Source organism: Lepeophtheirus salmonis, chromosome 5 (genome assembly GCF_016086655.4).
Source record: "Lepeophtheirus salmonis chromosome 5, UVic_Lsal_1.4, whole genome shotgun sequence".
Lineage (NCBI taxonomy): Eukaryota > Metazoa > Arthropoda > Copepoda > Siphonostomatoida > Caligidae > Lepeophtheirus > Lepeophtheirus salmonis.
In genome coordinates, this window is record NC_052135.2 from 72,437,101 (window position 1) to 72,458,073 (window position 20,973).

The 20,973-nt window shown below is 27.1% G+C and overlaps 1 protein-coding gene across 1 annotated transcript in view; it reads left to right on the forward strand.

Moving 5' to 3' along the window:
- LOC121118961 (kin of IRRE-like protein 1) overlaps positions 1 to 20,973 on the forward strand; it is a 331,486-nt gene that overhangs the window by 282,247 nt on the left and 28,266 nt on the right. The window lies entirely within an intron of this gene.

A 20,973-nucleotide genomic window follows, 5' to 3' on the forward strand; every position in this document is an offset into this window, starting at 1 on the left:
AGTTATATAGCTAAGATGAGAAAAAAAAACCAAATTAGTAAAGAAAAGGGATAGTCAATGACTTCTAATACTATGTGATCGAGTGCAAGCAACAATCATGCAGCCCGTGTGTAATAAAATCACATTTCTGATGATAAATTCATATAAGTTAACACATAATTTTTTATAATGAGATAGAAGATAACTCCTAAAGAATTAATCAGTTTTACTCTTCTTTTTTTTTACGAGTACACTCAGTTATAGTAACTTAATACATATGAAGATGTTTTCTCCTCAAGAATAAAATGGTAACAATAAATGCTTTCGAAAAATTGAGGGAAATACCTTAGTAATACAGTGAAAATATGACAATTATAGAATATTATTAAAATATGCTTAATTAAAACAAATCAACCCCAGAAATTAAAGAATAATAAACTAAAGTTCATATTTTTAAGAGTTTATTAGACACTTTTCAATGTACAAAATTATAAAATGGTAAATAATGTTTCTTAATTGACATTAATGAACAATGATCGTATTTTTGATAATATACTATCACTAAAATGCAAAATAAAAAATATCCAGTGATATCAAAATCCTAACTTTTGTCATACAGTCTAATACATAATCAGTCCAATATTTCGAGGACATATATAATGTTATTATAGATTTATAATTAATGAAATGAGTCAGCATATGTCCTAGCTCTTAATTATGTTGCTTCATTTTTCATTACACAAAGAGAAATTCCCATATCAAAAACCCATATAAAGTTATATTAATGAAGTTTTCAACAAATAATAAATAAAAGTTGCATTTCTGATTGTATTTATAGTAAAAATTGATCATCCAATATATTAACAATGTCATTTTATCTTCTTTTTGTGATCATATTTTTGTAGAAAAAAAAAAATTATTGATTATTGAAGTAACTGACTAAAATAAGATTTTTTGTTCAGCTTGATGTTTTAACGACATGTTCATATCTAAATAAATATTTTTTGATGATAATTCTTAGTGGTATGATAACTGCATACATTTTCATGATTGTAAAACAAAAAGTAAAATATATCTAGTCAATTTGAAGGGACAACATAGTAACTAATGATGGAGATCATTATAAATAATGATGAAAATAGAGTTTGTTATGGGCATGCTCAAAAAAACCCTGAAAATTAACATTATCACCCTTAACATTTGAAAAATCTTGATGAGAAGAGCAGATAAGCTGTCATGACAGGTCATTAGATCAGCAACAAGCAGCTGCAACGATGGGGAGAAGGATATAGCCAAGAATTAATCAGCTCAGCTGTCATTGAATTAGCTGCAACCACCAATAAGATAATGGAACTTAATTCAAACTTTCACTCTGTATCTTGCAAAGATATAAGCAGGAATAGCACAGATTTCGATCCTTAATTATACTCTGCATGAAAAAAGGACTTACAATTATGACTCTGCTCTAAAGAATCTTCAAGATTATTTTTTTATGGGTAAACACAATAGTTCAGTACGGTTTTGAATATAATTGAATACAGTAAAAATTGATGTTCATTCCTATCAAAATTAATTTAAATTTACAACAAATAAGAATAAATAATTTTTTTCTCAAGTTTGGGAACTCCAAAAAAACGAATGATTTAATAAATATGTTCAAGATAGAAAGAAATCTATACTTAAAAAAAGAAGGACAAAGTTTTTATTTATGAATGTATGACAACACAGCAATGGGTGGACTGTATATAGTGGTTAATGATGTATATCATAAACATATTTTTATAAAAGAAATAACAACGTTGTCCTATTTTTTTTTTAACTATTATTTATTCACAATTCAAATATAAGTATTATCAATAAAAAAGTAAATAAGTCCATATAAATAATAAAATACAGATTAACATAATTAAATTAAATTATAATTAAATGATTTTTACCATTTCATTCATATGTTCATAGGAAACCTTCTTAACTTGCATAACAATTAAGAAAATTTGAGTTATTAAAAAGGTAGTTTCATCCTTTTCTTTTCTTCAATTCGTTTTCCTTTCCCTCCCTCTCCCCCCCTCCCCCAACAAACAGATCAATTATCAAGAAGGAATACACAACAAGTATTAAAAAAATAAATAATTGAAAACATTCATTGCACGCATTTCTTCCTCAAGCAATTCTGGTATTACTAAAAGCTTTAACTGGACTCTGGATCATTTATTTGTGTAAAAAAAAAAAAAAAAAACGCATAATAAGTGTCTTGATCTTCATGTCTACGTCAACTTTTATGTATCAGTTGTAGTAATGAATTATTGGAAGTGTGTGAATGTATAACAAGAGCACTATTTCTATTAATTTTTGGTTATTTGTCGCTAATGTATATCATAATGCCAGTGCAATTTCAGTATATGTTATGATTGAAGTGAAAAATATAATTTATTATGTAAAAATTAATTATATTTGTTATGATATATGAGCGCTCTAAAGACTAAAGTACTCATCAGTCATGCCAATATATCAAATAAAATTATAAAACAATAATTATTATTTTTTCATTTTTGAGGACAAAACACATTTGAATTGATGGAGGTACTAAGTAGTAACGTATGAGTGTAAAAACAAAATTTGTATTTTAGCCGACGCCTAATAATCTGGGAAATGCCAATTATTACCGCTAGAATTTAATAAGAGCACAACAATCTTGAAGGTTATCAACTTGTACTTATTTTAAATATATTCTCACGCGTATTTAGGCAACTTTCTAAGCCTTAATGATGTTATTGTATACTGTTAGTGTCGATAGAATGGTTAATCCTTTCAGGAAAAAAAAAACTAATTTTAGCAAATGGTATTACAATTACTTGTAACTTAAAATTATTTTTACCAATGAATTTTTGATGATTTAGATTTAATTTTTTTATTGAGCTATAAACTACAAATAAAGTTCTTTTGTAAATAAGTTTTCTTTTAAATTGTATACAAAAAAAATCAAAAATATATATAAATAAATAAAAAGTATTTTTTTTTTGTAGCTACATATTTAAAAAAATCATCAGTTAACCTTTCGAAATTTATAGCTTGAAAAGAATGAATTCAAATCAATATCATATACAATTTAACAACAAATTATTACTTAATAAAAACTTTAATAATTTACGCTTTGAATAAAAAATCTGGGCAAACTAATTCATAGAATTCAATATAAAATTGACTTGTTTTAAAAGCGTAAAATACTTTATTATATTTGTAATTGTTGTGTTCATCTGTTTTAAAGTACTATATATGCTTAAAGATAAATTGAAATTTTTGATGGTTTTTTTTTGAAAATAAGTCTTTCTTTTAAATTGTATAGTTCCTTTCAGAAAAAAATCAAAAATATATATAAATAAATCGCAAAAAAAAAAGTCTATTTTTATAGTTACATATCCTAGAGGTTCGTCTCTTCAGAGGAAAGGCAGCAACATATTGATGTCACAAAATCTGGAAAGTTGTATTTTTGGAAGGCCTCTGTCTTAGTAGAGTGATGTTATTGAGCTCCATCTTAAGTGAAAACAATATTGCCCCATAACTTTTTTCTTGACCAAGGTATTACTTTCTTACTTAGAAGTTCCATGTAAACATCTGATTTAGCCCCTCCTTCCTCTCCATATAATTGAGAGAGAAAATTTGGCCTTTGATGCCTTATGGATTTTTTTATTTGAAGACATGTAGATGTTCGGTTGCAATTTTGCAACAATTATACTTGTTCACAGACATATTAAGGTTTTTCTGATCAGAAAGGAGCAAAACTTTGGCAAACATTTTACTGGCCTTTAGAAAATTGAGAATATTCTTTGCTTTTTCAAATCGTCTTAGCTTGCTCCGTTCAGAGATAAGATATTGTCCTCCTCTCTGGTTAGGCACCAATGTTATTCTGGAATGAAACTAATAAAATTTGTACCACTCGATAAGAATAACCCTTTATTTATAAATATGGAGAGTATGGGAATTTATGAGCTCATATGGAATACCTGAACATATAAAGAAATTTATAACCTTCTTATGCTATATATTAGTGGATGTTTTTCATCATTATCCCAAAAATAATGAGTAAAAGTAAGTAATTTGGAATAACATGCTTTACTTATTTAAGTATTTGAATTAGTAAAGTGCTCCTTCATTATTAGGTATTAATCTACGTATACACGATTTATTCTTATATAACTTTTTTTTTAATGCTTTCTTTTTTAACATTGGATGTTTCTGAGAAAATCCACGTATCTTTTCCCTCCCTCCCAAATCCAAAAAATGTGTAGATAAATTTTGAATACTAATATGCTTATGTTCGCTTAAGAATATTAATAGGAAAAGCTTTGAAAATTACATGTTTTTTTATATTTTTTATTTTACAAAGTAACTACTTAGGATAAGTCAGGATAGTTGCTATTTTTTTGGCTTCGGTATTCGAAGCTCAGTTTGATTCATATATTTTTAAATTGAACATAATGTATATACAGATATATATATTCAGACACATTAACAATATATTATAATGTATAAAAAAACCGTTGGCTAAAATAATTAGAGAAACCATAAAGAGCAAACTAAAAATTATACATATATAAATTTGTTGCAACAGTCTGTAGTTTGATGTTATAAATGGTTTGTCTAATTCTTCATTTTTGAATATCCGTTTCATAAGGCGGTTAGAAAACTGGGTAAAAAAATAAACAACTGAAATATAAAATATTTAAATACATTAAAATTATTTGAACGATTATAGTTATTCTGCAGTTTTAAATTTGTACCAATTTTTACCTTATTTCATTCATTTTGAAATCGTTCCTATCAATTAAACTGCTAAAATACTTGGGCGAATACAAAATATCTAGAAGAAATTAACCCTATTTTAAGAAATCCAAACAATCTAACTAAGGGATATCAACTGCACATAATTTGTTATTTTTATAGTAAAAAGATCAAAGTTATATTTTTATTAAATTTTCTATGAAATACTCATAAATTTCTGGGAATGTTTAGTATAAAATTAGTACTCATCACTTTTGATTAAGGTAACGTTTATATAAATATAATAGTTCCAATATTATAATATCCTTACTACTATTGTGTGCTGAAGTCCTCAAATTGAAAAAAAAAGTGTCCAAAAGATAAAAAGGAAAAAAAAAAAAAAGCAAAGCATTTAATTAAATTACTCATCTCAGTTAAAAATGGCGAAATGTACCATAAATATTCTAAACAAGACATGATCAAAAGAAATAAAGAATTGTACTACATTCATTAAATGTTTGATGAGCATACTGAAAATAATGGTGATATATATATTGCATATTTTAGAAGAATATTAATTTATAGCAATTTTGGAGTGTATAAGTCCCATTTAACGAACAAAGGGTTAAACAATGACAGGGGCTGACAATAATTTGCTTTGTAAGTGACATACACCTATATATTTAAATTTAAAAAAATATTATTATTCTGGAAAATGTATTATTTTGCCACAAGAGGGTTCCACTTTCTGACACTTTGTTAACAAACTAATATATATAAATATATAACACTCTTGCCTCATTGGAATTGCATTTTTGATCGCAATTACAAAGTATATTTTGACGCATAGTAAAGACATGCAAATAAATGGTTAAAAGAAGAGCACTTCCCCCCAAAAAAGATATTTTTAAAGTTATTCAAGATTTTTTTCATACAAAAATATTATTGTATTGAGTCTATATAAAAACTTGTTTTTCTATACCACAAAAAATAAGTTTTGGGCCGACAATATTATTTTCATATTTTTTGAGGTAAAATCAATTTAAAACCATATAATTTTTTTAATTGTAAAGTTTCAATAGATTTTATATTGACTCCCAAATACTGACACATGCACAACACATTCGCCTCTATGTGCTTCTCGATACAAATACGCAGCACTACTCATTTTGTCCTCCTTTAGACGTACACAATAATAAAATACAAAACTCCCGTTTGATGACTAAGATTTATTTCTATATATTTGACCACCTTTCCCTAATGATTTAATCAAGGCAATAAATCTAAAATTAAAAAAGAATTACTCAACCCTTGTTGATTGTAAATCAATACATTTTCGAATTCAAATCGGGGTGAAAACATAACAGAGGACATATCATAACTTTCATGAAAAGAAAGCAATTTAATCATAACACTATTGGGTAATTGTTGTCCTGCCTGGTAGGAACAGCTGGGATTGGTGCGAGGGGATCAGATTTTGGTTGTGTTTCCACATTATCCAGATCTTTCATTTTCTTCGACCAACAGAATTTGATGTAATTATGGAAGGCCAGAAATTCAATTATATACAAAACAGCAATAGAAAAAGTAATTAACCAGATGATTGTCAGGGTAGTTGTCACTTGCATTGGACATTATTTGATAAATTTTGGTAGGTTGTCAACAACTGACTTAATCGTAGAGCCTACCTTCTTCCTTTCTAATTTTAGTTAGGCTTTTTATTTTCTGTCAAAGAAAGTTGTTTATAATAGAATGTTTTGTAATAGAATTTAGAGTCAACTCATGATAATAATAACGACAATGGTACCTTTTTTTACATAGTAAAAAATAGTTGAACAATGTTATAGACCGAATAAATTCACTCTTATTACCTATTTAAAAGGCTCTAAAATTGCTTTAAAATATAAAAAGTGTTTTTGTAAAAATTTTAAATATACAAAATAATGCGAACATAATTGCTAACAATTCTGTACAGAACATTACTTTAACTTAACTTTATCTTCCATAAGTGAGCCTTGACATTTGATAAATTACACCAGTTTAAAGTAATATTTATAACTTTATAATTAATTGATAAAAGTTACTGTAAGTATAAACGAAAATGGACTTCATTATAACAAAGAATGGTTTTTCCAAATAATATTGTTATTATTCTCTATTTAACCCATTTTTAATCGAAGCATTATAAAAATAAAATTGTTAAGGATATTACAAAAAATATATCATTCAACATATTCATTTTAAACCAGTTTTATCTAATAGATAATGCTAAAAAAACATTTAGATGTCAAATAATGTTTCTAACTTCAATATTCAAAGAGTTATGACCAATTTATTCACAAAATATCATCAATTTTTTTTCTACTGTTTATATTATAGTTACGCTGAAATTTGTAACCTAATATAATACAAGGCATTATTTTTAAATACCATGAGAATTGAATTAAATTTGCATACATTTTAGAACACGATATTGTACAAAAGAAGACACTTTAAATTAGAAGGGATTGAGAAAAAAATAAGACAAAGTACTTTTATATTTCAGAATAAGGAAGATTGAAAGTGTTAATATAGGGTTGAAATTTATGTACTTTGCATCAACAAAGTGATAAAAAACTTCATTAAAATGCAAGATAAATAAATAAATCAAGATCCGTAAAATATTTTGCTCTTTTTGTAACACCCAGTTTTTGATTTTAAAGGCAGATTTGATCTTATTTATGGTGCAATAAATTGAAGCAACGTATTTTTTTTTTTTTTTTTTTTTTTTTTTTTTTTTTTTTTGACTCAGTCAAATATAAAGAATATATCTACATTAAACATAAATGACGTCTACTTGATTACCCCCATTTAACTAATGAAAATCCTACATTTTTAAGTGGAAACCCCCATACACTTCTAAACTTCTGTCTACGCCTGCTATCAGTTTTTTTCGAACTCTAAATTGCCATATTGTAGCATACCAACAATAGTGTTTAATTCCACCATATATGATAAAATAAAAAACCTTCTCCTAGTTAACCCGACCAGCATTTTTCAACACTAATTTATAATGAATTTACTAACAGTTTAATTTATTTGTTTACATCTTTTTTTTCTAACAAGATGTGCTAGCGCCTTTTATAATTCCTTTCTTGTATTTTAACAATCTTACTATTTGAAATATTTACCTCTTTTTCTTGATAATTTGATGTTCAAATTGTATGTATTCTTATATAGGGGATTTATGAGGAACTTCCATAGTAATTTATTAGGAAGTAGTGTTGACAATTTTAGTAACTATGCTTATAAAGTTAAGTTGGAGCAAAGCTTAGTTGCCATAGTATTATTAAGGGTGGTCAACTTTCAAAATAATGGAATCCGTGTTTAAACATTTTTAAGTCCCTTCATTGTTTATTTATTATTTCAAAAACAGGTCTCACAGAGACTAACCGCACACCCTTTGACATAACAGAAGGAGAAAGATAATTAGAATCAGAGGTTTAACATAGAGTTATATTTTTACAGAAGAATATGCATCAATTATTTTGTTAAGAAAATTGTTTGGGTTGCTATTATCTAAAAGGTGAAGGTTAATATATTACCCGCTTTAAAATGAACAGGAATAACATGAACAGTCTAAGCCTTTATACCTAGAGAAATAAAAAAGAACTCGTAATTGTTATACGTCTATCACTCATGTAAATTGACTAGCAGTACTTAGTTTTTTAGAAGCTTTCACCACTATTTATTATTCTTACTAAATTGACATGCACCCAATCACGAAATAAATATATTTTTTTGTCTTAAGTTACTTTTTTCTATACTGATATATTTTTATTCGGACCAAAAATCAACACAAAAATAATCTCCCTCGTGTTTATTTACCCCATATAAAGGATTATTATAAAATTATGTGTGTATCTATTAAGTTTATTATAATTTAATTAGTTAAATAAGCCATCCTAAAAAAAATTATAGATTCATAATTCAGAAGCTGGAATTAATGAGATTGTTTAGCATACTTTACTCAAAACCATAAGAGCATTTAAATATATTTAATTAAATTAATAGAGTTTGATAAGTTATAATATATTCTACATTGAAGTAAAACTTAACAGAATTCGAAAAATCAATTTAGTAATGGTCCTTTGAAAAAGCCGAGATATTTAATTAAAGGTACGTCTATGTCAGTTTGATGTATACTAATTACCGAATTTTAAATAATGTAGTATTTATTCTGCAAGATCTTCTCACAAGGTACATAACAAAAGTAGCTTTGCTATTAACTACCAACAAATAATTAGACCTTAAACACAATGTAGAAATATTTTAACTTTTGTAACATTCAAGCTGATTCCTCTTGTTAAGTATTCTATAGTTTTTCTAGAGTAATCCCCTTTTAAAAGGCAGCAGAAAGCTATAATTCCGTGCTTTTGGAGAGAAGATCTCTGATAGAGACGGACTCATAAAGCCAGCTGATTGAAAATATGAAATTGGATTGCAATATAACATATTTCATGAGATTAATTTATCTACCTAAAAAAAGCAGTATGACGTGAACATGATGACCATCTCTGACGGATTTTGCTAGTCTTTGTATGTCGTTTGATTAACAAATTTTTACACTTGGAAAGAGATTTTGTTTTCTACAATGTTTTTTAGAGCATAAATATAACCTTACTATCCTAAAAGATGCCCATGGATTTGGATGTTGTATTACAAATACATTATGGTTTATTCAGGAAAAGATTCAGAAATACCAAAACTTTAAAATGGAAAACTTATTTTTACAAGTATTTATTTTTCAAAAAACACTCAATAAGACACACTATCAGACATTTTAGCTAATTAGAGTATTCTTATGTTTCTTGTTGAAAAAAGAAAAAAAAAATTTAAATAAATTGCAAAAGAATGTTACGACTTTGTTGATCAGTGATTAAAAAAGTTTTTTCTGATATAATTTAATACTTTTTCGTGGATGATGCTTTCAGGTATTTCTTATTTATGGTCTTGATATTTTGCAAAAAAACCAAAGCATCGTATATGTGTATTTTAATACAGCCTAAATCCTCGCCTCATTAACTATTTCTTGTTCATTAATCCCTAATAAAGAGAAATCACGTACTTAAGCAATACTTTAAACAATATATATGAGACAAAGTATAAAAAAAGTAGATGTAAAGTATCTTTATTTTTACTTGTAATAAAATATTAGAGTCAATGAAGTCTTTGGGTTTTAATAGTGTGACCAAAAATCAAATGATTTTATACACTATATGAACTTTATATCATAGAATATGAAAGTATTTATTATATAAAAAAAACTTACTTCTCTAGTAAATAGATTTATATTGTATAATTAAAACACAGAACTAAAAAATAAATCCAGATACAAAGCTGTAAAATTCGATTTATGACGTAAAACAAATGCCAATTGTAAAACAAGTTCAATATACAGATTTGTTTTCAAATTGTTCATATTTTTTTATTATTATTTAAAATTTGGGATAAAAAGTATGTAACTTAAGTCACATTAATTATCATGGTGTCATTACTTTTTATGCATACACGTTGTTTTAAGGGTAAAAATGACCCACTTAAAACAACGGGTATGTTTGAGTCTTAAAATAAATTATAATCTACATAATTTATTAACAAACAAATAACTAAGTAATTATATGAAGAGATATTATTTTAAATTCATTAAAAAAAATCAAAGTCATACTAAAATATATTTGGTTGAGAGATAAAGATGTATTCTTTGATGAATAGTATCACAAAGACCTTCTACTTCAAGTATTCATAAGGTTAAATGATGCCTCATCACATGATCTATTGACAGATGTCAATATCAACAACGAGTTTAGCCTGAATGTTAGTAATATGCCAGGTTTTCAAATTCTATCACATCTGCCAAAACCTTCTGAACTTGTAGTTTTCATTCTTTGGAGCAGTGAATAAAATAAAATTTTGAATGAATGTTGGAAATTAACTATGGCAAACTTTTTTGTGACCACGCATACCTGTTTTTAATTTTATGTGGCATTTCATTTTTTGTCAATTCTATCTTAAAGTTGATGGGCTGACTTGTTTTGTAGACTGTCCATATATTTAGAAATTACTATCTTTTAGCAAATAAATTGATTATTCTTATCAAGTTAAAAAAAAAAAAATACATTTTCTTACATTAAACATAAACGCTAATTTACATTCGCAAAAAAAATGTAGTAATGGAAACCAAAAAATAATTTGTTTGTAATAGAGAATAAATAATTTTCACAAGTGTATAAAAGTTAAAAGTTTTTCGATAAATAACTGTTGTATGCTTTTGCTGAACTTTTTTTACAATAGTAAACGTCTTCAAAAAATTTAAATTTTTATGTAACTAAGTTATTAAAAACGCAGTTAAGTATTATTTACAAAATAGTTAAATGATTAAAACCAAAATGTGATACGTTACATACGAACACGACTTTTATTTAAATGGAGATTTTCTTTCTTATTTCTTAATTATAATAAAATAGAGAACAGAAATAGTGATTTGTGTTGGATTTAAGTTGTAAAAGTATATTTTTAACGATCCAGTCTAGTCTAAATACATGTGATTAAGGCTGTTAGTATTTAAATGATTGAAGAAAACAAAGAAATAATGTTGAGTGGCGTCATTATGGACAAAACTTATAAGTTTTAGGACTGATAAGTAGTCCTGAACTAGACGAAACTGCAGTATTCAGCCTAAACGAGGACTGATAAAACATTATATGTGACAAATAAATTGAATTAAAAGTACCAACCAAAGCTACCTATAAGCTTTCTATCAACACGCACTATGATTTGGGATTAATTAGCAGATAAAAATGAACATGAAATAAACATGAGCTTCATATTATGTCTCCCCTATCAACACAAATACTTACACACAACGTGTAGTTCTTTAGGTTTTAATTAATTATGACAGAGACTACATTACTATTTTTAATAACATACATATGGTACTAAAATTTATATCAAGGGCTAATCGAGTACATCTTTATATTTAGTTTAAGAAGTAGGGAATATACCCACAACTGAACTTTATGGGCATTTCAAGTGTATAACTTCGTGTTTTTTCTGTTATTATAATATAATAATAATTATCCAATTAGAATATAAGCTTTTCCTTAAATTAAATTAATAATGCAAAATGTTCTACTGATAAAGCTTTTGTAATGCCTTTGTTCTTAAACCCACTTTTATTATAATGAGTTAACTCTACAAAAAATTGGATAGCAGCATTTTTTTAAATTTATTTAATCAATTTGAGTATTGTATCTCGTAAGATAGACAAATCATTGATCTGCAAATTAAAGATAAATATATGTCTTATGTCATACACTAGTCTTAAATCGAGTATAGAACTAAAAATCAAGGACTCACATGATTGTGACGACAATGGTCTGTATTATATAGCATATTTTACCCCAACAAGTTTAAATATTATAGTCATTACGTCTTATAAATTATGTATCATTGTTTAAACTAGTCCATCTATTTTTATTTAAACCATCAGAAAAAATTAAATCCTTATTTAAAAAATAATTTTAAAACATGAGCTGAGGGTTTTAACAAGTATTCATTTGATTTTTTATAGTAAAAAGAAATATAATTTTATTGTTAAAGTTAATTAATTTAAATTAACATCGATAAAACAATGCTAAATATACGAATAAATGCTAGAAAAGCCAATATGAATATAAATTAAAAACATTATATCATTTTAGGCATGCTCCAGGAGCAAACTCAAATGTTTTGGTGATGAAAATTAGATTCAAAGAAATTATGAGTATTTTCATTGATTTTGGTGTGTATGAAATGCCAGTTCACTAACGGATGCAATTATGTGTTATTACCCACGGAAAAAATGAATTTGTTTTTCTAATGTGGTAATTTTTATCAAGATTACTGACGAATTAGTGGTTAATAATTAGATAGATTTGTATCATGTAGTTCATGGTATATGTAGTGATGAAAATCAGGTGTATTTTGTAGATCACCCGTTTTTTGGAGTTGAAAAACTTAATTGTGAGTTCCCTTTGTTTGAGTGAGTGAAGTTTATTTTCTACTAGGTAATATTATACTAAAAACTTAGTTAGAACATGTTGATGTGCTGATAAACACAGAAAGATTTGAAGATATATTGGGAAGTTATCATTGTACGTATTATTTAGACTCAGACTATAATTCTGGATCGACATCGAAGTAATAATGTCTATGTTCTTATTCCTTTCTTTCTTCCCCTCACCTTTATCTCAGCTGTAGCTTTATAGCTAATCAAAAAAATCGTCAAAAAGCGATGATGCTCCTTCAAATCGATCTTTCAATTTTCAAGGTTATTATTTCGATTTTCGGTTACTTTTTTCAACACGTCCGAAATTCCTCCGCTTACCATCATCAGAAATATGTGTTTATAAAGTAATAGTGAAATTTCTATAAATATAATTAATGTGTCTTTTTTATATTTGTTGCGACAAAAGATCATTTCTCTACTTCTCCTAATTAAAGTATATGTTATTGTAAAATATAGCAAGAGGTGCAGTCGGCAACATTCATGCGTAAATAATTATTTTGTGAATTGTTAGAAAATAATTTAAAAGTCCAAGTGTCTCATAACTCAATGCAAATTAAAATATATTTGGAACCTTTCATTCAACAATTTTATTTATACCTAGTTGTTCATTAAAATCTACAAAACTTAGAATTTTATAATTCAACAAGATAAAATTTAAAAATCAATAACAAATTTAATACTATAACTATATTTGTGTCTAAGTTTATTTAATAATTAACGCTGCTGGCCTTAGTGGTAATGATGGTTTCCAGTTTGGGCCAGATTTAGTCATTGGACATGGTGTCCTAGTACTGACTGACTAAAGTTTTGAAGGTCTCAGTGTTTGTATGACAGATACTGCTGGCCTTTCCCTCGACATACACTCAAAAGGTGTAGTCGAGGGAGTGGGCATCAGGGCAGCAGGGGTGCCAAATTTTGTTACAGTCCAAATTCCAATTTTTGAAACGACTTTACTTCATTTGCAATGACACCTGCAAATATACAATAAGGATATTCTAATATCGGCATTGCTCTGTAACATAAATGAACGGTTAAACTAGATATAAATAAATAATGACAAAACAGCCATGTGATCTGGAAATATAATATTTGTTGGCCTGAAATCCACTTTTCATTTACAAGATGTACTTATAGACGAGAGTTCCATGAATTACTCCAGGGAAAAAAAGAAAACTATCGTGATGACAAGGTATGTGCACAACTCTTCTATCGCCTTCATCTGTTAACTTTGGTATTTTTAAAGGATATGCTTATGAGCAATAACTTGCCTTGCGCACTAAAAAACATACTTAATATTGAACAATCCTCATCAAAAGGATTATTTTCCTTTTTTGTGATATTTAAATGGGTTCTTTTTGCTGTCTTCACTTGACGTCATTGACAAATAACATTATGCCACAAAAATGAAGGTTCGAAGCGACCACAGTCTGTAACCCACATTCATTATTGTTATTTAAGCCGTAAAAAAAAAATTTCAACTAAAAATTTCTATATATAAAGGTTTGGTCTATAAAGTATTTTTTTTAGATCAAGTTTTTATGGGTATAATTACAATTAGTACTATATTTCTACTTGAAATAACTATACAGATGAAAAGGAAAGAAAAAAACAAACATTTAAATTAAGTTGTTTTTAATGCTTTAACTAATAAAATTTTCATTTATATTCAATTATTAAGATTTCAAGGGATCAAAAAGAAAAAAAACTGATTAATTTATAGAAAGAATACTCATAAGCAGTTCAATTTTTCCTTTGAAATATTATTGTAATCTATATCTAATGCAACTTAACCACCTTATCTTATGAAAATTCCTTAATAAATATTAAAAACTAAATTGACCAAAAATCAATTAAAAACAACCTTTTTTAAAGGCAATTTTTTTAATTGAAATGTAACGTGTATTTTATAACTTCAGCTAGTATATAAAGTAATTGAAGAAAAATATGATAGAAGTGGTTAATACATTTTTTATTAGTTTGGATAAAAGATAAAATAATAAATAGTTCATTTTTCAAATGCTGACATGTTAGTATTAATTTCTTTTACTTTGATTTTATTTTTATTTTTCTTTCATGTTGAAATATGGCGCTGGGCCGTAGTTCTACACTATAAACTTGATTTTTTCTTAAAATGTTTTAAATTTCAAAAATTTAAAGGTTGAAAATTTTAAGGGTCCTATTTCGTGTTATATGGATTATAAAACAATATTAAATCTGAATTTCAGCCTGCATGTCAGTATGTTGTTGCATAGTGTAACCAACGCCGATTTTAAAAAGCATACTATAAACAAAACTCTATAGGTAGAAATTTCATGTACATATATCAAAATTTAATTAAAAAATTTTCAATGATTAGACAGTCCTTTAATTCGTGTATATACTGTGAAATATATGACTTGTTTATTTATTTATTTTTTCAAGATAAAAAAATACACAGATGCAGGTATTCATAATTGAATAAAACCAAATATAAGTAAGCATTCGAATTGCTTAGTAAATTTATTATTAATTGCAATTAAATGTTGTATCGGCTAACATAGCCGTTTAGATACGAAAATACTTAAGGAGAGAAAATTATAGAATTTATATAAACAGAAAAAATGAAGCGTAGTTAATTGAAGGCATTTTATTCGTTGTTGAACAAGAATATAGTAATCGAAAAAAAAAAAGATATATTTAATATAACAACATTCTAATTTAGAAACCGAGAATTTTTTAGATTTAATGATTATTTCATTGCTACAATGAAATAAATAATCAGTAATTTTGTCCGTTCCAAACTATAGGCATATTTATGTGGTAACACAACTTTATAACTAAAGTTATAAAATAAAAAAAACATGACCTTAGATAGGTGCTAGCTTTTTTGTGGACAACTTAAACAGTGGCTTTTATCTTCCAAGGTTGCTATATAGTAATTCATTTATTATTGAGGAGAAGATAAATTGTAAGTTTCAATTGTCAACAAAATTGTTAGTGTACTAATGAATAATGTAGAAGAAGATTGAAAATTTATTGCTTGCTTATCAATATTAGTTCTGATTGGCATGGAGTAGAATTGAGGATCAGCATGGGTGTTTATCCTTTCCGTTGTCCTTCAAAGATAAATATTGTTATTTGTGTTTACTTTCTTTATCTAATGTATTTGCAGCATATTTAATATAACATCTTTACAGCTCATCTTCTCTCCTCCAAAATATAATTTAATTTGTCAAAACTACCATTTTGATTTTTGGTCTCTTTGTTTTTAGCATTCAAATAGATTATATATTTTAGTACTATACAAGGTTGGGCAGCTAAACATGGATTGCTAATTAATGTTACTAATAAAATTAGTGTAGTAATTATAATTATTATTTATTGCCATTTTTGTTCAGCCATCTATTCTGAATAAGTAAAATATAACGAGTGGTTCATTTAAATCTTAACATTTTGAGTTTCAACTATCAACTAAATGTAGTTTGTTAAGTAACGATCATATTTCTAGAAAATTAATATTATAAATAGATATTTATCTGTACTTTCTAAATCATTAAGGCCTCAATGTTTGGATGAAGGACACTGCAGGCTTTCACCTCGACATGCAACCAGAAATGTAGTTGAGGGATTGGTGACAGGGTTGTAGGAGGGCCAAAAATGTCAAAAAAGAGTTAAGAAGACATTTAAAATAATCTTGCAACGGAAGTATTAGGTTTCTTTCATTATGGTGTCAAAAGTGGCCTCTCCAGCCTTACAACTCACTTTTTGATAGTTGTTTGTGAAACCCCAAGATCTCTTGCATGAGTCCTTATGGACAAGATAGAACTAGCCTGGGCTCTGTTTTTTAAATCTTCAGGGTCCAGTCAGCCCTTTTGACAAAGCCCTTCTTTTTGTCTAATGTATGAACTTGCTGATGGCGTAAATAGTGGTCCTGGATATGCCTAACTGCATGGAATTTACGAATGACGAATCACGTTTGAGTGTCATTTTTATCGACATGCATGTTAGTTAGAATGCTTAACTTTATTTTATCTTTAACTAACTGTTAATGCTTCAATATATGGAAATATGACTTAATTTCAATCACAAAAACTTCATTGATTATTGAATAAGTGAGTTTTCAGAATGGCAACCCGTTAATAAACATTACATCATCTTGTTATTGTGTGCAATCAAATAGCGAAAGGCGATGCATCGCAGATTTTCCAGGTGCTGATGTTGAGGTAACGAAAATGAAGGGCATTGGGAAGTGATCAAGGAGGTTTGTTTTCAAGGTGGCCATGATGAAGTATGTAAGACACCATTTCTAGGAAGTGAAGAGCACAATTCAAAGAGGGGTCCGAGGTTCCTGTCTGGTTCGTAAAAGAAGATGAAAGAGGATCACATCAAATCGATGAAATACAACGCCAACGATTTCTTCGTAGCTACTAAAAACATACGGAAGCCGTGAAGGGGGACTTGGGATTGTCCTCTTACAAGAGGACCACCCCTACCTTTTAACAGTTGAGTTCTACTCCAATAACATGTCTGAATTTGGTAAAATTAAATGTGGCCCCCTTCTTCAGTTTACTTTAAAATGATGGAATTGACATTGTTGGGCACTTTGGAGAAGGAAACCAACAAAACTCTACTCCCAATTGTGGACTCACTGAATGCCGCCATAGTAGCTGCGCGGCACAACTTTTCTGAGGAGTTTGTTATCAACTCATACAAGGCCTTTTATTGGCTGAAGTTGATGCTGAAGGTTGTCATATAGATCAATTATGTTTGAAAACGCCTTGTTTACAAGTTTTTTAATGATTATTATTATTATTTCTGAAAACAAAGAAATTATTAAATTATTTATTAAGGAACAACATGAGGCTACGTATTGTACCCTCACACTGTATTAATAGCTGTACTGATAATACTCCTACAAATTATATTTAATTTTTGTATAAATTAACAAGTCAATTCAATGATTACAGAAAAAAGCCAGGAAATTGATTTCCAATGTTTTGTTTATATATAAAAATAACAAAAAATCTTTAAAAAAACCTACTCTCTATAAGAGTAATTTACTAATGGAAGACGATAATTAATATAATTTAAACATCCACCATTATTTTTGAGTTGCTTTGTTTTCTATAATTTCACTCATTTATTCAAAAAATAAATGCTATTTATACACACATAACAGATTGATTCTTTTTTTTTTATGTTTATTGCCAAAAGAAAACCAAGCATGAAAATTCAAGCTTAATTAAATTTTTTTCGAATAATATAATTGAAATAAAAATTTAAACAACGTTTAACATTTTGACTAACATGACAAAAACAGATTTTTTTTTCAAAATTTAGCATCTTATAAAGTTGAAGTAATATTTTTTTTTTTTTTTTTTTTTTTTTTTGTGATATACATTGTTTTTAAGACATTAAACTATTTTATTTAGCAGTGTTTGGGGAACAGGAGTAAAAAAACCAAATTGGTTTTTTTTACAAATTTTTTTGGTATTGGGAGTGGATGTTTTAAGTGACGGAAATGAACATGAAATTTGAAGAAAAAAATTGCATTCGAGAGTCCAGGACCTTTACAAATTCGAAAATGGTTAAATAAATGGTATTAATTAAGAATAACAATTTTAAATATTTTAGGCCATGTTAATTCGGATTTATTTCCATGAAATAAAAAAGGACTTTTACTTTCTAGTGTTAAGAAAAAAAATACTACGAATCACTACAAATGTTATTTCTGTGTTTATTATACATGAATTCAGGTAGAAAATTGGTTTGTCCTCCTGAAAACTTGAAAATTAAAAAAAAAAAAATTTAATTCAAGACTGACTGCTTGTGGGCCAATTCCAGCCCATTATCGTATTGAATACGGCCTGTAAAAATTATTGAAATACAATAATATTAAATTGGAAAAGTTTAATAAAACGACATTACTATGAAAAAGAGTTCAAAAATTTTGTTAAAGATTTCAATACTTCGATAATATTGAAAGTGCATTTAAATTAGTTCAGACCAACGTCAATAGTTTATAGAATTGAGAAAATTTCATCTGGTACTCACGATATTCAATCGATTTATAAAATATTACAAGGACGTTGTTTTATGTCACTTAGGACTAAATTTGATTTTTAATATTTCAGTCATAAATTGCCAAAATATGAAGTTACAAAAACTTTCAGTTGACTTTTCAAAGAACATTAAGTTTTGGGGTCTCCGTTATCTGTGGACTAATAATTTCAGAAGGGAGATTTCAATACCTAAATGTGATAATTTCAATTTCATAGGTTGTAAATGCAGTATTAAAATTCTTCTGAGTAGCACTTGTATGCTATGTAATATAGCTTTGAGGATAGCGTCCAAAGTAGTGGCACAGTTCCAGACGATGGTGGTGAAGAGAGCATTGCTGGGATGCCATATCTGAAGCAAAATGTCCTAGGGCACAAAAAGGGAATTTGATTTTAAAGAAGTCCTTTGTTGGATAAAGTATTGAGATTTTAGGTTTGTTTTTATAAGTTGTTTATTTAAACAATTGTTAATCGAGAAATCATTTTTGTTATAATTTCTTATAACAATTTGTAGAAATCAACAATGCCTTTAGTCTATGAATTATATGTACAAATATTTTATTATTCTTATTGTGGTTTTTATTTATTTCAACTGACTTAAATAAGTTTATTGTTTGAGTTCGTTAGTGATGTATATGTTGAATTTTTTTCCATTAATAAATTCACAGTAATATCGGTGTGAAAAAGAAAAAAAATCATGTGATAATCAAAGTACCTTAAAAAGTATTTAAAAGGTCTCATAACTTTTGAGGTGGACAATATTTATATTTTAGAAGATTTTACGATATTTTGGCTCTTTGATTTTAGCTTCATCACCATCATCATTCCACACAATAGAAACTTGAAAGAGATCTACGATTTTTACAAAAGTAACCAACAATAATTATTCCAGCATATATTTTTTAATCCAAATTATTTGATTGAAAAAATTTACTTGCATCTTTACCTACGCAGTGCAAATGATCAAATATGGTAACATTATTTATCAATGCCTACTTTAAACTTTTTTCACCCTTAATTATGAACAATACGTAAAGAACTCTGTAGCAATCAAATGATGCAATGTTATCAATTTACAATGATAAATTTGAATTAATTGGACAAACTCATAGAGAAACATTACCATGTTCTTTTTTATTTCATTTTTAATTTGTTATGTTTTTATCATTGTTCTACAGCATAAGCTATTCGAAGAATATTATAATGAGATAATGAATTATTTAGAAAAATGTTTTATAATTATCTTTTTGAGTATCATTTAGTTATTATCATTAGGAATTTTTTTAGTCTTTATGTTACCAAAAAGATTTATATGATCGATAATAGATTTATCAATTTATAAAAAATGAAAAAAGTTGATTACCTACAAAAAATGAAGAATTGAAGAATGTGTTTTGAGCAATGTACATGTATAAGTTTATTTTCTCTTAGAAGAATGTGGTTGAAAATGAACATGTTACTTAACTCAAACAGGAGCACTTAGATCAGAAATTACAGACTGCCTCAACCAGCCTGGTGGCAACTTTAAAAAAATAACAAATTGTAGTAATAATATGTATAAATGGAAATATTTTAACGCTCGTGACTTTTACCATGTTTAAATGATTTACTGTCCGGTTAAAATTAAAGCCTATGCTTTATTAGAGTAACCTGCCAGATGATTTATTAATCTCATATTGGTTAACACTGTTGTAAAACTCTGTAAATTAGAGAAGAAACTATTCTTTCACTTTATAAAATACAATGGCAAAGAAAAGTTGCATAATCATTTTGTCATATATATTATAACATCATTGTCTTCAAATGCTCCCTTTTTAGTTTTAAATTGAATATGAAAACCTTGGTGATGAATCAGAGCGAGAAAATAAAAGTTTTTATTATTATAAATATGCAATGTAATTTTAATCATTTCTTGCCGAGTTTTCAAGTGAAATGATAATGTTACAAAAAACTATGAACTACTTTATCTGATATCAATGTACCTTCATTTGCATTGAAACGAAAATCACCCAAGATTATATGTTAAGAAATAAAAAACATATAATGAAATGCAAGTTGATGTTAGTTGTGCCTTGTTTATACAAACTCCGTTCCATTTTCGTCAGATAA